The sequence below is a fragment of the Ptiloglossa arizonensis genome, chromosome 5 (genome assembly GCF_051014685.1).
Source record: "Ptiloglossa arizonensis isolate GNS036 chromosome 5, iyPtiAriz1_principal, whole genome shotgun sequence".
NCBI lineage: Eukaryota > Metazoa > Arthropoda > Insecta > Hymenoptera > Colletidae > Ptiloglossa > Ptiloglossa arizonensis.
This window is the reverse complement of record NC_135052.1, coordinates 25,222,623-25,240,033: the sequence shown is the minus strand read 5'-3', so window position 1 is coordinate 25,240,033 and position 17,411 is coordinate 25,222,623. Positions and strand designations below refer to the sequence as shown.

At 38.0% G+C, this 17,411-nt stretch overlaps 1 protein-coding gene and 1 pseudogene across 2 annotated transcripts in view; both read left to right on the top strand.

Moving 5' to 3' along the window:
• Positions 1 to 17,411, top strand: part of LOC143146885 (interleukin-1 receptor accessory protein-like 1-B) — a 301,118-nt gene that overhangs the window by 250,929 nt on the left and 32,778 nt on the right. The gene's annotated exons all lie outside the window — the stretch shown is intronic.
• Positions 3,033 to 3,151, top strand: LOC143147728 (5S ribosomal RNA; annotated as a pseudogene).

Genomic DNA, 17,411 nt, shown 5'->3' with positions numbered 1-17,411 from the left:
ATTGCTAGACCTTTTTACTCTTTAATTCATCATTATACGAACTCGTTTTGCGTCAGTACCTGTTATTTATAGCACGACTCTTTATTAAATGAAACGTTATAGTTGATTTAACCCGGAGCAACTCTTTTCTCCTTGAAGCAGTTTGCATGATTAAATTGAAACAAACCGTACCGAGAAGCGTACCGTCGCTATAGTACGTGACCGAGATTTATAATTTCTCCATTACCAGTGGTACTGTATGTGAATTATTTGATAAGTGCTATTTGTTGCTCCAGTGAGCGGTTTAAATAAAATTTCAAGGGGAGAATCTCGCCCCTCGAGCTGGAAAAATATGCCGATATTTGGGAATTTTTTCCGGCGATACTGAACTATCAATATAAATGTTTCGTACATGTATCAAAAGTATGTACTTTGAACAATGTTTCTACCCATTTTCGTAAAAAAATATTAATGCGTGTAGAAAATACGAGCGATCTCATACTGTGCTACCGAAATCTTCTTGGTATGAATTTCTTTGGTATCAATGCTCGTAATTGATTAAAATTGTAATTTCGATAAACTGGACGAATGTTGGTATTTTTTCGAAAATTAATTACCTTAGATTTTCTACGAATAATTATTTATTTCGAAGTGAACGTTATCGTAATATTCGTGGAAAATATTCTAGAACAAATAATGGGGCTCTAAACGAAAGAAAGGTTTCTATTGTTTCGATCTTTCAAAGTGTTGTACTTCTTTCGAAAATGTACTCTCTATCGGAGACAAAGCTTCATTGCCAATTGGGCATTGGGTACCAATCGAAAAGGTCGAACCCAATTGGAGAAAATTAAACGAAACCACGCTGGATCGAACGATTGCAACGAAATAGTAGAAGAGCGCAAATTTGTTAGAGGCATTCGAGGAGAGTTCGAATGTTTCTAAAACACGATGTAAATGTTTTTATTTATTTTAAAATCGAGGCAATTACGTTGTTTCATAGTATACGTGTTGACCTGTAAGAAAATCTTTTTTTAAGCAAAGATTATTCAAGCCAAGGTTTGTTATTTTTAATATGTTTATAAAACAACAACAATAGAAACATTTTTACTTATTGTATTTTATAAACCACGATGTCTAAAAAAATTCTTATGAATGTTGTTTAGTATGGAGGGGGAGTGAAAATATTATTCGTACTTAAATATAATACAAATATTATTTTGATATTTTTGAATCTTTATGAAACAATTCATTGTTCAGAGATAAGATACTTTGTAAAAAAAAATGTAGTAACGAGCAAATTAGAAATATTTTTAGTTGTCAATTTATCATCGAGAGAACTTTACAATATCGGAGAAATATATTCGGACAGATTCTTTGTGATATTTCGAATGATTATTTGGCTGACATAAAATCAATAAAATCGCGTACAGAGAAAGGAATGATGGCACATCGAATACATACACGTACAGACAGAATATAAGATAATATTGCTAACACATATTCGTTAATATTCTGCAAACTGTATGTTTTCGATATTTCCATTACCATTGTAAACCTCAAGATATACAAACTTTCAAACAAAAACAAAAAAACACTCCCCCCTCCAATAACTAAAGTAGAATCAAAATGATAAATAAATAAATCGCCAAAGTAGATATCGAAACGTGTATTTTGTAATAATACAAAAAAATACGAATAACAAAAATACTCCATCCGAAAATATTTATTCAGTGACTATGAGTGCAAAAAACAAAAATAATCACCTTGGTAGATTTTAGGTGAAAATGTATGATTCTATAATAATATAACGAAATGTGAATAATAAAAGTTCCCTCTATCGGGAAATATTTATTAGGTACTGCGAGTGCAGAGAAAGGATAAAAAGAATCGCCTTTCACAGAGAAATGTTAAAGAAATTGCTCGGTCTCGTCGGTCGCTTATTTTTATCGCGTTATGAGCTTTCTGTCCCAGCGCGGGACGCGGGGCATACAGCAAGGCCATGAAATGGATTGAATGCGACGGAGGGAGAACGCGGAATTCGCGAAACGTTACGATAGCCTCGTGACAAACTGATTAATTAACATTTGACCGTTTCGCTAATTCGATTTCGCGATCGATGGAAGCGCGCTCGGAATGGGCCGCGATGGCGCAATTTACTCGATTACATTAGCGTATTATCGGTCGTTTCGATCGATTCTGGCACGCGTACGGATTTCGGAGTGTTGAGCTTATATAGAATTCGAAAGATCCGGTCGTTCTGTCGACCATTGTCACGCGAATTCACCGGTAAACTCAAAAGCAACAGCTAGAACGCTTCCTCCTTTTCGTTTCACATTTTTTTTTTTTTTTTTTTTTTTTTTTAAATTTAAAAATATAATTTGTACTGTGCATTGTTAGAAAGATGACACGTGGAAAGAATGCGGGCACGATTGATCGCAAGTGTTCTTAATTACAAGTATTTTATTGGTCGAAACGGTTACACCTACTGTTCGTTCGCGACAAGAAGGCAAACGAGTGTTTACGCCCCTATTCTAGTTTACAGTCTACCAGTTTTCTTATCACATTGTCGCTGTTGGCTTAGGATAGTGACGAATATCGTCAGCGACCAATAGCATATTGCGTGTGATGGTAGAGGCGTGGTTAGTGGACTGTACACTAGAGTGGGGTTGCAAGAAGATCGTCAGCGACCAATAACGTATTGCGTGTGATGGTAGAGGCGTGGTTAGTGGACTGTACACTAGAGTGGGGTTGCAAGAAGATCGTTAGCGACCAATAGCGTATTGCGTGTGATGGTAGAGGCGTGGTTAGTGGACTGTACACTAGAGTGGGGTTGCAAAAAGATCGTCAGCGACCAATAGCGTAATGGGCGTGGTAGTAGGGGAGGAGTTAACACACTGTAAACTAGAGTGAGGATAAAAGCATTTTAATATATACAAAATTATGACTTAAATTTCCTCTAATTACACGCAGATTGTAACATTTTAATTTCATTAAAATTTCTAACCTCGAAGTAACAATCATGGAACATTTTCGAAACGAAGTAAAGTCCCTACGTCAACGACCATACTACGCAAGTATACCAGTTCTCGTCTGATCACTGAAGTCAAGCTGCGTTGGGCGTGGTTTAGTACTTGGATGGGTGACCGCCTGGGAACTCCACGTGTTGTTGGCACATGTCCCTTTTTTGTTGAATTTTTTAAATCGTATTAAACACATTTAACCGTGCTCGCAGTTCACCGATCCACGTATAAATTGTAGCAATTTTTAATAATAACTAGTACTGTAATAATTCCTTCTCCGGAATCCCCCCTGCCCTCAAATAGACCTTGTCTATACTAAAAAATATCCTCGATATTTATCTCAACCGTAATGTAAAAAAATTTAGCCGTTATTTTATACCGTTACCAACGTAATGCTATTTAAAAGTTTACAAATATATCAGGGTCAGAGATTGCAACTTTAAAACGCCTGTCCCCGGAGACAGAATCGTGTTAATAAAAAATTGTAAAATACGTCGGTCGTTCAATTGTCATCGGTATTAGATTCACGTGGCGTCTGCTCGCGCTGTGGCGATTCCTTCTCCGGGATCTCCTCTCTCCCCCCCCCCCCCCCCCCCACTCCTCGTAGAAGTTGTATCACGACTCGTGAGGCAGGCAGCGCCACTCGGGCCACGCGAGCAGACAGAAATCGCTGCGCAGACACTTAATTCTGTGTGACCCGTGCCTACGCACGCGAAACTGTCTCTCGGTAGAAACTTAATCTGGCCTGATTCAGCCGGCTGGAATTTGACAGAGCAGTCCCGTCTGCCCGAGGGCTGGGAGAACGGGGACTGTCATCGCGGATTACAATGTGCCGTTTAATTATTCCAACCCGGTACGCCGCGGGCCCGACAGGAAATTACGTCACGCGCATTGTCCTCTGTGGCGCGTTCGAGGCTCTCGTCCTTGAACAGAAAAGCGACCCACTTTCCGTACCGGGGGATCATTTTTCCTCGAATCGAGCCGAGAAAACTCATTTTGTTCGGAAACGTGCGTGGAATGGTTGACCTAAATTTAAGTGTACCCTCGGCTCGTCGATTCCATGAATCAAGTAGAAGCTGTTGAAGGGCATTACGTTCTATTCGTTGGATACAGTATATACAGGGTGTCGTTTAGATATAAATTTCTGATTTATTCGACTCGCTCGGGATAGGGGAGAAAGTTTAAGAAGAATTGCACGAATGTATGGTTGAATTTATCTTAACTTTCTTTTCTTTTTTTTTTTTTTTTTTTTGATAAATTGTTCTTTTTTGTTTTATTTTTTTTTTACCTAAAATTTATAAAGCCTCTCGGAAGCAATTCTTTAACTTTTTTTTTAATCAAATTTATAAAACTTTTCGAAAGCAATTTCTTAACTTTTTATTTTATAAATTGTTCCTTCTTGTCTTCTTTTTTTTAAATAAAATTTATAAAGCCTCTCGAAAACAATTTCTTAACTTTTTTTATTTTATAAATTGTTCTTTCTTGTCTGTTTTTTTAAATAAAATTTATAAAGCCTCTCGAAAGCAATTTCTTAACTTTTTTTTTTGATAAATTGTTCTTTCTTGCTTTTTTTTTTTAATAAAATTTCCGTGGAATTTTCCTACTTTTCGGGTAATTATAGTCTGTTTTGGGTCCGTAATTCTTGAATCATTGACATAAATTTTCACAGAAAACAGAATTATATAACTTCCAAAACGATCGTCGTCTCCCCCCCCCCCCCGTTCCTTCCGGCAACGATAAACAAAACACCGAATTCCCCGCTTTGTTGTCGCTTCCAGGAACGCTCCTTGGCAGCACCGCCACCCCGCTTCAAGAGTGTGCAAAACTGTGAAAAGTCGATGCTCGGTGAATGGCAAAATTCTTTCGACCGAGTTAATTAGTTTTTTCACCGCGAATCAAGGTTCGCTTGTTCGCCGATTCGGAACAAAGGGAAGTCGGCGCCCGGTGTGCTTCATCGAAATTCTCCGTTGCCTTCGAGAAAGGAAATAAAAGAAAAAAGGAGGGGGAAAAAAAAATGGGAGGAAAGGAAAGAAAGGAGAGAAAAAAAAAAGTTCACGGAGGAAGGAACAATTTCACCATTTCGAATACGTATCGCGTTGCGCCGCGAGTTTCCAGGCCGTCGTGCCCGCTCCATGCAAATAGATGGGTGAACCCCGTCGAGTGCACCCGGAGACCGGAAGTCGTTGGACGCTTTCCAAGAAATCCCGAAACCTTTAACAACTCGGTCGACAGAGTAAAATTCGTTCGACGACCGACGGAACAATGCACGGTGGTCGGAGGAGCGCATCCCGTCCTTCTATTATACCTCCGTAAAATATTGATTTCGCGCGGATACGCTTCCCGTGGGGTCGGATGGTCCCTCCGCGACGAGCGTTTCACATTTTCCATATCAACATCGGGGAACTTTTTCGAGAAAATTGGAAAAATCGCGAAGAAAAGGAACTCGGTGTATAGAAATGCGATAATACCTCGCTTAATGTTCGAGAAATCGGACCGAGGATTATCAATATGCGAGGCACGGGTAGAGGATTCTTGTTCGAAACTGATCGAATGGGATACAATAGAAGGGACAATTCGATGGTGAAAGGGTCGGTAGAAATTTCGATAATGCTGATAGAAGTGCTCGGATACAAGTAATGTTTAAAAATGTGTTTGAAAAGTTTGACTCGAAAGCTTTCTCGATTCAAGATAATTCGATGGTGAAAGGCTTGGTGGATATTTCGATAATGGTGATAGAAGTGCTCGGATACAAGTAATGTTTAAAAATGTGTTTGAAAAGTTTGACTCGAAAGCTTTCTCGATTCAAGATAATTCGATGGTGAAAGGCTTGGTGGATATTTTGATAATGGTGATAGAATTGCTCGGATACAAGTAATGTTTAAGGTATGTTGCCAAAAATTGTGACTCGAAAGCTTTGCTTTCCGCGATACAAACTTTCAAAAGTGTTTTCTCAATATTTTTTTCTTATTTTGGAAATAAGTTACTTTGCGCGTCTTCTCGCATACATGACAACCTTGTCACAATTTACTTTTTGATGCAACACTTTAGCGAAGGGTGTTTAAAATGTTGTAATACGTAGTTCAAACGTTTTTGTAGCCGAGAAATCTCGTATCATCAATAATGGAACAAACGGGTTTTGCTTCGACGAAACGCAAACAATGGAAGTGACGTAATCACGAATCCGAGCAACGATCCTTATCATTTACTGAAGTGATACAGAAAACTACTCCTCTTGTGACCAAACATTTTTCTATGAGAACTCTATAATTGGTTTCTCTGAATCTTTTTATCTTATTTCTACATCCATCGACTGACAGGGATCGTGAATCCGAGCAAACGAACTTCATTGTTAACCGAGGTATATCCTTGATACAAAAAACCGACCACTCTTCCCAAGATCCAAAAGTAATCGTTCTTCTGTGGGAACTCTACAGTTGGTTTTTCCGAATTTTTTAACGAGTGACGGGGATCATGAATCCGAGCAATTAATTTTATCATTAACCGAGGTATTATAAAAAACTTATCACTCCTCTCGCGACTAAACATTTTCCTATGGGAACTCTACAATTGGTTTTTCCGAATTTTTGAACGAGTGACGTGGATCATGAATCCGAGCGACCGATTTTATCATTAACCGAGGTATTACAAAAAACTTACCACTCCTCTCGCGACTAAACATTTTCCTATGGGAACTCTACAATTGGTTTTTCCGAATTTTTGAACGAGTGACGTGGATCATGAATCCGAGCAACCAATTTTATCATTAACCGAGGTATTACAAAAAACTTACCACTCCTCTCGCGACTGAACATTTTTCTATGTGAACTCTACAATTGGTTTTTCCGAATTTTTGAATGAGTGACGTGGATCAAGGATCCGAGCAACTGATTTTATCATTAACCGAGGTATTTCAAAAAACCGACCATTTCTCTCGCGATTAAACATTTTTCTATGGGAACTCTACAATTGATTTCTTTGAATTTTCGTGTCGTTTCTTCGTCCATCGAATCTATTGAGAAAGATCGCATAATTGTCGCTGAAATCGCCTCCACGAATCGCTGCACGATGTTTGCGATTCCGTCCTCTGTTGTTCGAAAGATTAAAGCCGTTCCGCGAACGTGACATTTGCGGATTCCGTCGCCATTCCTGAAAATCCGACGATTTGCAAGCGGACTCTTGCTGTCTTTGTTAATTTCCAAACGAAAAACGATATTTTTACCCTGGTCGAGTATTTAAAACCGATTAAAAATAATTAATGCATATCAATGACACGTTTCGCGTAATTTAATCGAGTTCAGTTCATTTATATACCGCAAAGTTCTCAATGTTGATAATAAAGTACCATCAATTATATAAACAAATATTATTTTTTTTTGTAGAATAATTGTAAATTACGTTGAACAAAAGTTTACTTAATTTTTGCTGTAAAATTTAATTTTCCCTAGAAATTTTCTAAAACTTGTTTTCTTAGATTTGACAAATATAGTATGTATCCTAAAAAAAAAAATATGACAAGAGAGTAGTCATTATTCATAGACCAATTTTTCTGGTAATTGAACAATTTTCGAACGAGAATTAAAAATTTAAATATAAAGATTGAGTAGAATTTATCCAGTCGACAGATTTTGTTTTTAATTTTCAAAATTTGGTCAGCCGCCTTAAAACGTGTTTCTCTGTATAAAAATATTTGTCGAAATTTTTCTCGATCATTTACAGATCCTTGATATTCTGGTACAGATCAGAAAGTAAAAAAATTCGGGAACAAAGGCAAAAGGAGCTACTAGTAATGTTCGAGGCGTACGAAGAATTTGTTTACACGCACTCGATACGTGGAATGAACATTCTGCGAATTCTAAATTCAATTTCGAGTGAATTTATCGTTGAAATGTTATAAATTTCTCTCCGTACGGGTACTCCGTTTGTACGATCTCGTTCGAGAGGCTGAGCAACAAAATAATAAAACGTTTCGTCGCTGTCGAAAATTGCCACTTTCCTTGTGCCTGTTAAATTTGAATATTTTATAAGAGTTGTGAACCGTTGGCTCTTACGTCCACTGTTCGCCCGAGGTTGTGCAACTAGTCACGTCAGAGACTTGTACCATGACTCGTCTACGTAAATATCCACCGTAGCGTAACAGAGTAAATTTTGTATCTCGATAATAGTTTCGAATTACGAATAAATGGCAAACAACTTTTTAACCGTACGAAAGTAAACGTTAGCTCGTTGAGTAAACGTTAGAACTTGAATTCTGCGAATAAATTATTAGAACCAATCGTTAGAATATTAAAATTTAACTGTCCAATTGAACGAACGTCCATATTATAGAACACTTATCGAATACTATATTTTTTCCTACGATAGTACAGTCGTGGACAAAATTAAAGAATCGGTGATTTCGAGCGAAAATTGTCAATTTTCGAGCAGCTGTATATATATAATTTATAAAGTTATTAACTTATCTTTATATTGAAAATATAACATTTTTATAAACTGTATAAACCTGGATATTAGTTAATTCATAACATTTAATTCACTATTAAAAATTAATAATAAAATTATATCTAATAAACTAATAATACACCATAGAAAATAAAATGATTTTAATCAATTAAAAAGAGTTAGAAATTCTTCCTTAACTTTATTTCTGTCTAAAAATACATATTTTAAAAACTCGGTTAAAAATTGTCACAGGATGATGATTTTTTTTTTTAAATAAACCTCTATGTCTCTACTTTATGCATAGTTTTAATTCCGAGTATCATGTATCTTTGCTACAGTGTTACATTAAATGCAAGGACATGCGCGCGATATCGAAGAATTGCAAAGTTCGACGCTCTCTGTGGAGTTGCAAAAAATTTTTTTTACGCATGTTGTTTAGACTGTTGTAAAATTCGGTTCTTCCCCTTTAATCGAAGCTAAGAATCAAATCGCTGCGATTTTTTCCCGCAAAATTACAACACTTTTGGTAAACAAATATTCCTCGAAAGAAGTTTCTCCCGGAAGAAACTTCCAGAATTGTGTACTATCGTTAATTTTCTATTTTTTAAACAAAATTTAGGTTCGTACAATGTGTGGTTCTATTATGACAAAAATTCCTTCGATTTCTTATTTACATAAAAAAATACTAAACTGCACATCGTCGACCTAAAGATCTACTGAGAGTAACATTTATAACTTAGTGAAAAAACGATAAATTGTAACAAAAAAAAAAAGAATATATATGAAAAATATATATTTTATATAAATTATATAATCACATTTATAGTAGAATATATTATATTTATATAATATGCAATTGTATAAATATATAATTAAATAAACTTTACATTTATTTGACTCCCATGATAGTCAAATCAAGCATTATCTTTTAATACATAATGAATCACCCTATCTGATACATTAATTTATTAAATTAAATATTACTAAATAAGTAGTGTCTTAAGATTGAGATTCTGACCAAAAATCATAGAATCTCAATCATTAACAACCATTGTTCATATACTAGTTAAGACCGCCAATTAGAAAATATTGATTTTAGAAATTTATCTCTGACATAAAAATTACTTCGATATAAGCATAATTAATCGATAAGAATTTATCTAAATCACTTAATCATTCCAATTTGTACAATTTATTTAGTTACAAGTAGACACGATTAATTAAAAAAATTTTTTTTTCTCATGAAAAAAACATTCATCAAGATTTTACGCTGTGAAAAAATGATTGAAAATCGCTTTTATTTGACCATTTTATTCCCCCATTTTAAGTCTCTGAAAGCTCAAGAAAATAAGCCCAAAAGATAGTAATCTTAACTCAGTAACGATAATAATAATCGAATGTCCAGTTCGACGTGCACATGGCGACAAGCGATGTCAATTTCTTGAAAATATGGCGGCTCGGTGGCTGTCGACGAGTCCATTAAACCGCATAACAAGGTGTACGAGTAGAAGGGATTATTATCGAGGTTTAATTAAGACTCCACGGACACGGTAGTTGACGTTGGAATCGAATCCACCGTCACGACGAAGGATACAGAGTTTATAGGTTTCTCTTAATTAAGCAGAACCAGGCTCGACGATGTTGATACGTCGAGCGAGAAGACGAGAGGCCTGGGTGAAAAGGGGTAGGGGGGCTAAATTATTAGATTTCATCGATTTCCCGTCAGCGTTTACGAGATTAAAGTCTATCCTCATCCGCGTTCGTAACGCGCGTTTCTACGAACACTCTATAAATTCTGCGCCGTTAAGTCGATTTAAACTATTTCAATTGATGGGATACTTCGAACTTTTACCGCCTATTCTATGAACCTCCCGTTAGAAACGACCCATCAATCTTCATTCCTGTCGATTGATCCTGAAGATACACGCGATCGTCGACGGCCCTGGTTAATCGGAAAAATCAGGTGGTAAATTGTTCCCGGTACACTTAGCACCCCAACAAGTAGTGCACGTGTCTGTAATTTATTGTTATCTGTACACTTTTTGAAAGAATTAATGAATTTCATTGTAGTGGTCGAAGCGTAGAATATTTTTTTCAAGTGTTCCCACGAGTGTATCATTCTTGGGGTAAAATTAAGTTTGACTTGGAAAGTATAAGTTTGTGATGTTACAGGAGGGGGCAAATATTTTTTTTTTTTTTTTTTATTTAGTTTTATAAGTATATTATTGTCGGAGTAAGTTTAAATTATGTTTAAATGTAGTTACCTGAAAAATATAGGTTTTGAAAGTTTACTGTGCAATACTGTAAGAAGTATATTTGAAAACTTTTTAACTGTATTGGAAAATATCCTGTGAAGGATCTACTTACAGGTTTCCCCACTTAAGTGTTCCTCCACTTAAAGGTTTCTTCACTTTAAGATTCTAACACTTGAAGGTTCCTTCTTTTAAATAAAGATTGTACTATTCAAAGGTCCTCTATTTAAAGATTTCTTCACTTAAAGATTCTACCATTCAAAGGTTCCTCCACTTAAAGGTTCCCCCACTTAAAGGTTCCCCCACTTAAAGGTTTCCCCACTTAAAAATTCCCTACTTAAAGATTCCCCCACTTAAAGGTTTCCCCACTTAAAAATTCCCCACTTAAAGATTCCCCTACTTAAAGGTTCCCCCATTAAAAATTCCCCCATTAAAAATTCCCCAACTTAAAAGTTCCCCTACTTAAAGGTTCCCCCATTAAAAATTCCCCCACTTAAAAGTTCCCCCATTTAAAAGTTCCCCCACTTTAAAATTCCCCACTTAAAAATTCTCATCTTAAAAATTCCCCACTTAAAGGTTCGCCCATTAAAAATTCCCCCACTTAAAAGTTGCCCCATTAAAAGTTCCCCTACTTAAATGTTCCTCCACTTAAAAGTTCTCCCACTTAAAGATTCCCCCACTTAAAGATTCCCCCACTTAACGTTTCCCCTACTTAACACTTCTCCCGCTTAACCCTCCCCCTACTTAACACTTCTCCCACTTAACCCTCCCCCTACTCAAAGATTCCCCCACTTAACGCTTTCTCTGCTTGAGTCTCTACACTTACTGTCAGTTACTCCCACATTTGATCAAAAATATACAAATCCTGGTTGATGATTATACTTTTACACATCATCGTATTAACTTACGCGTTATTTTTTAACGTACTCTTACAATTACAATTCTTCTAATAAATTTAACTTAAGAACTACACAATGAAATTAAAGTGGACTCTAAAATGAAATATCCTGAAAAGTATAGGTTATAAAAATACACCGCACACTACAACGAGATTAATTCCTAAAAATTTAAATTATATTAAAATAAAAATAGCGTGCCCCGCAATCTCTAAGGACGGCACTGATTGTTTCTAGGAATCGATACCAGTCGACAAAAAATTCGAGCACAAAAGGAAAAAAAAAAAAAACTTACGTTGCGTAGAAAATCCTGAGATTGACCTTGAGGTCTCGTTAATGGTAATTGGTTGAACTTCGATCCAACGGACATCGTGAAAAGTGCATTTGAAGAGTGTAGAATCAACTAACAGAAGAATCACTAACGACGATAAAGTCTAAAAGTCTTGTTTGTAAGGGGATCCTTCAGAAACTCGAAAGTATGTTTGCGAAAATAAAATTGAATCGCAGGAACGAAGCAAACGCGCGAGAAATTGAGGCGATTTAAATGATCCATTTGGGGAAGGGGGTGGGGGGAGAAACCCTTTGGCTTCGGGGAGCGCGAGCTGAAACGGATTTAAAAACTTCATCGACTTTAATCCTGGAGAAGCTTAGCGGGGATAAACGTGAAAATATTATAATGACAATCTACGTTGGACGTTGTTGTATAAAAAAAATATAATCGTCCAAAGTGGATTATATAACATAAAAATATTGTAATCACCATACAAGTTAAACAATATTCTATAATATATACACGTATATATAAAATCATTGTCCAGGATGTGTATGATCGTATAAAAAATATTATAAACAAAGTACAGAATGTGAATTTCAATATAAAAAATTTGAATCGCTGTCTATGACATGAGTAGTACAATAATAAAGAATAATCACTATCTAGGGTAGGTATTATGACAAAAGAAATATAATCACTGTCCAGGATAAGTACCGAGTACTAATAATATAATCACAGTGGGTTCTATAATAGAAAATTTGGTCCATAACCGAGCAAAAAATCTAGAAATTTAATCCGAAATTTGAAACTTAAAAAAACTCAATTCTTCTCGAGAAAATTCAATATTATTAAAAATCTACAGGCTCGACAATAGCGACATCTACCTAAGCATTCTAATTTTATTACATTCTAACAAAAGTATTATATATACTTCTCGATATTTCATAGATAAAAATGTTCACATCCTCCTTAAAAATTAGCAATATTTACAAATCCATTCGAACATAAATCCAACGATATTATAATTCTTCTCTTCCTTCTCTCTATAGCTATTTCTTCTCTTACAACGTTCTCCCGTATTCTGTGCACGTTCATCACGCGTAGTCCTTACGCACAGTCCTTACGCGCAGACCTCACGCGCAGGATTCATTTCGTACCCATCGCCGGTAACGCAGAGCTCAGTTACCGGCTCGATGCACGCGACGCACGAACGAACGAATATTCGCACCGAAAGGTTCCGTACCGTCGAAAAGAAATTCCCGGCCACCGTTTCGGTAAGCGAGTCTCGCTGTTCGTCCTTTAATTCGAAATTGAGTTTCATTTCAGTAATACTCGTACCGTGATAGACGTAACGACCGTGCGCCGATTGTTTCGAATTTTCAGCGGGGGCCTTTTAATTAAAAGTCGTCGGGAATCGGACCAGCGGCGCCGGTGGTGGGGAGGGTAGCGGCGTAGCGAGGAGTGGGGGTAGCCGATTCGCGCGCGAAAAGTTGGTCAATTTAAAATTCTCGTTGGGCGCGAACTTTTCGATAACGAGCGGGACCGTCGGTTTTCACGCCCAGCGAGTGGACAAAACGTAAAGTTGCGGCACACGGGAAACGCGCGGTTCCCCCTCTTACGCCGCTACCCACCTCTTTCACCATGGCGTTGGATTTTAGCTCGTTCGAGGGTGCAATTAAAAGCGGCCGGGAAAATGGAATATTAACGACGCGAGCAACGGGGCTCGCTCGATAAATGGCGCTGGAGCTCGCTGGAATTCGCTTCAACGTTTGGGAAACGCGATTCCAGATAATCGAGGGCCGGTTGGACGTCGAGGGGAAAAAAAAATTCGCGCGCCCGGTGAATTCAATTTTAGCCACGGGGCCGTTATACGCGCGCAACGGATAAATATCGGCTCGTGTCGTAAACGGTTTACGATTTTTCAACGAGTACGCGCTTCCGCTTTTTACGGTCGCGTAACGTAAACGTCGTTGCGCGGTAACGCTTCGAGAGCTTTTCAGCCCGGCTCGCGAAACGTCCGAGAAAAATTTCGGAGGGGCGGTCGTTTCGTTCGCGATGGTTTTCAATCTTTTTTTTTTCGTGTGGGGAAAAGGCCCTTGGTAGCGATTACTAATATTCTTTTGGTCGTGACTTGGGCCAAAGTCGATGAAAAATAATTTGGAAAAGGCGATTTGTGGGATAAACGGTACTTGATGAAAAAGGGGAAATTTGTTTTTGGAAATTTAGTGAGAGAGATTAATAAATTGCTGAAATGAAAATGTTGGGATGTACTTGGTGAAATTGAACTTTTGAAAAAGTGATTTATAGTGTATACGATACTCGACGTATAGAGGAAAAAATTATGTTTAGAAGTTTAACTCTTTCGCTCCGGTGGGCGTATATATACGCCCTCGAAGAATGATCATTTATATACGAAGAGCGTATATATACGGTCTGTAAAAGTAGTCGTTGAGGTATGAAGAGCGTGTATATACGGTCTCGAAAAGTGGTCGCTGATATACGCAGAGCGTATATATACGGTCTGTAAAAGTAGTCGTTGAGGTATGAAGAGCGTATATATACGGTATAGAAAAGTGGTCGCTGAGTTACGAAGCGCGTATATATACGGTTTGGAAAAGTGATCGTCGAGATACGAAGAGCGCATATATACGGACTGAAAAGGTGGTCGCTGAGTTACGAAGAGCGTATATATACGTTCATGCAATATATACATTTTTATCTGGGGATTATCCGGATTATCGGATTATCCAGATTATCTGGGGATTATCCGGGACTTATCAGGGGATTATCCGGGGATTATCAGGATTATCCGGGGATTATCCGGATTATCCGGGGATTATCAGGGGATTATCCGGATTATCCGGATTATCCGGGGATTATCAGGGGATTATCCGGATTATCCGGGGATTGTCAGGGGATTATCTGGATTATCCGGGGATTATCAAGGGATTATCCGGATTATCGGATTATCGGATTATCGGATTATCCGGATTATCTGGGGATTATCGGATTATCCGGATTATCCGGATTATCCGGGGATTATCGGATTATCGAATGGTAGATAACAGATAAACAGATTTCTGATAAACAGATAAACAGAATATTCTTTCAAAATTCGCGCAAAATTTTAGTTCGCGGAAATTCTTGTAATTTGACGTGATTCCTAAGAATCCGCAAAATCGTGCCACTTCCTCGCATATCATGTGCTCCTACCTAGAGTCCCAAAGTCAAACATTTTCTCAAATTTTTGCCCGAATTTCGGACTTTGGTGTCAGGAGACGAATGTCAGGAAATGATGTCATCCTCAAAAAATTCCGCAAGTTGAAACTTGCAGAACTCCTCTTTCGACTTAGTATTCAGCATCAAGTGAGGGGAATGGGAGCAATGTATGGAAAGAAGGGCAACTCATGTTATACTTAATGAATTTATTGAAATGCATTAGACTGACATTCGTGTCTTTAAATTTGACAAAGGTATTAAGTTCTTCATGAGACTTTACAACAATCTTTTGTAATAAAGGATTCAACTGTTTCTTATATACTATCTAACTATTCTAAATTCGCAGCCAATTAGCTCGGTACTACCAGCGACGAATAATTATTGTTCATCGCTGGTAATACCAATTACCAGGTCTCACCACGTGGAGGTTGCTGCGAGCGGAGACCCAGAGAGAGATAGATGGATTCAAAGTTCCATCGATCTCCCTCGACACGCAATACAAACGAAGTTACTAAACCAAGAAGATGGAAGGAATCAAAGTTCCTTCGATCTGCCGGTTTAGTTCTGCCAAGCAATTACATTATGGAAAAATTAGGCAAAATTGGGAAAGACGCGACACGAACCGTGCAGTTGGTCCTACTAGATCTATCCCGTTTCCCCTCCGTGGTTCCGATTCCAAAGAAAACGAACGACGCCTACCACTCCCCTAGAGGAGTGCCCCGTTTCTCCATCTTTACGACGAGAGGGTCTTATTTTGGAGGCTTTCGCAGGGACCAGCAAAAATGCCTGCTCCTGTGCTCGCAACATGCCCCCTCTGGAAGCGGACACACCGGAAGGGACGGCGATAGACCGTTCGGACTACTTACACGGCCGGCCACTTGCTTGTACAAGAAGCAGTGGTGACCGGACGGAGGAACGAGGAAGCGAGCAAAATGAAGCTAAAGATTGGATAATTGCTTGGCAGATCACAGCCTTAAAACTAACTTATTCTAACTGCAGAGATAGAAGGTATCAATGTTCCTTCGATCTCCTGGTTTAATTCTGTCGAGCAATTACATTATGGAAAAATTAGGCAAAATTGGAAAAGACGCGACACGAACCGTATAGTTGGTCCTACTAGGTCTATCCCGTTTCCCCGTAATGGGCCCGATTTACGAGGAAATGCGCGACGCCGTCCACTCCACTAGAGGAGTGCCCCGTTTCTCCCTACTTCGCGTCAGGAGCCACGCAAGCGTGGACCTGACTCACGAAGGTTGACAAAGAGAGGGTCTTATGATGGATCAAGGGCTTCCGCAGGGACCGGCAATAATACCTGCCCCTGTGTTCGCAGCATGTTCTCTCCCAAAGCGGACCCACTGGAAGAAACGCAGATAGACCGTTCGGACCACCTACACGGCCGGTCACTTGCTTATGCAACAAGCAGAGGTGGCCGGACTGTGAGACGAGGAAGCGAGCAAAAGTAAGCTACAGATTGGATAATTGCTCGGCAGATCACAGATATTCGTACATGGTGGCCTTAAAACTAATTTAGTCTAAGCTTAGCTAGAGATCTTCATGGCGGATGGGAAGAGAAAGTCCTCTTGTGCCTACCTAAGAGTAACCTAAAGTCAAGGGATGATAGAAAATAGAAATGAAAAAAATAAACATGGAAAAACAAGTACAAATTAAGAGAAACCTAAAGTCAAGGCATGATAGAAAATAGAAATGAAAAAAATAAACATGAAAAAACAAGTACAAATTAAAATCAGAGAACAAATAAAGTAAATTGAACAAAAAAAAAAAAGTGAGAAAAAAAAAGAATTGAGAGAGAAGTCGCCAGTACCGACCACCCCTGTCATTGGCTAGTACCGGTTACCAAGATGGCCCCCTCTCCCTTCCAGATACCTAAAATCGAGAGATCCGTCCACCTCGGAGGCTCCCTGGGAAGTGAAATATTCGTTACGCGGGGGCTCTATATATACCCACCATAAGGTCACTCACCGTTACTTCGATTGTTTTTGTTCGATCAAACGGAATATTTCAAGAAATTGATAGCTTTTTAGCCATTATTTGCAGTAGAACATTGCTAATAATTGTTTAAGCTATAGTTCTACGACGATTGTTAATAATTATGATAAATAAACATCAAGATATTGCGAAATTTGCGAAGGCAAACGGTTCCAGTGAATGTTTGTTCATTTCCGTGATTGTTACTAACATTTATGCATGTTCCCAATATTAATCGAAAAATGTGCATCTTATTTATGCATTACAAATGATTAAGTATCCTATAGATATTGATTTTGATCGAGATTCGAAGTCAAAACGTGCTTGGTAAAGTTTTAAAGCATGG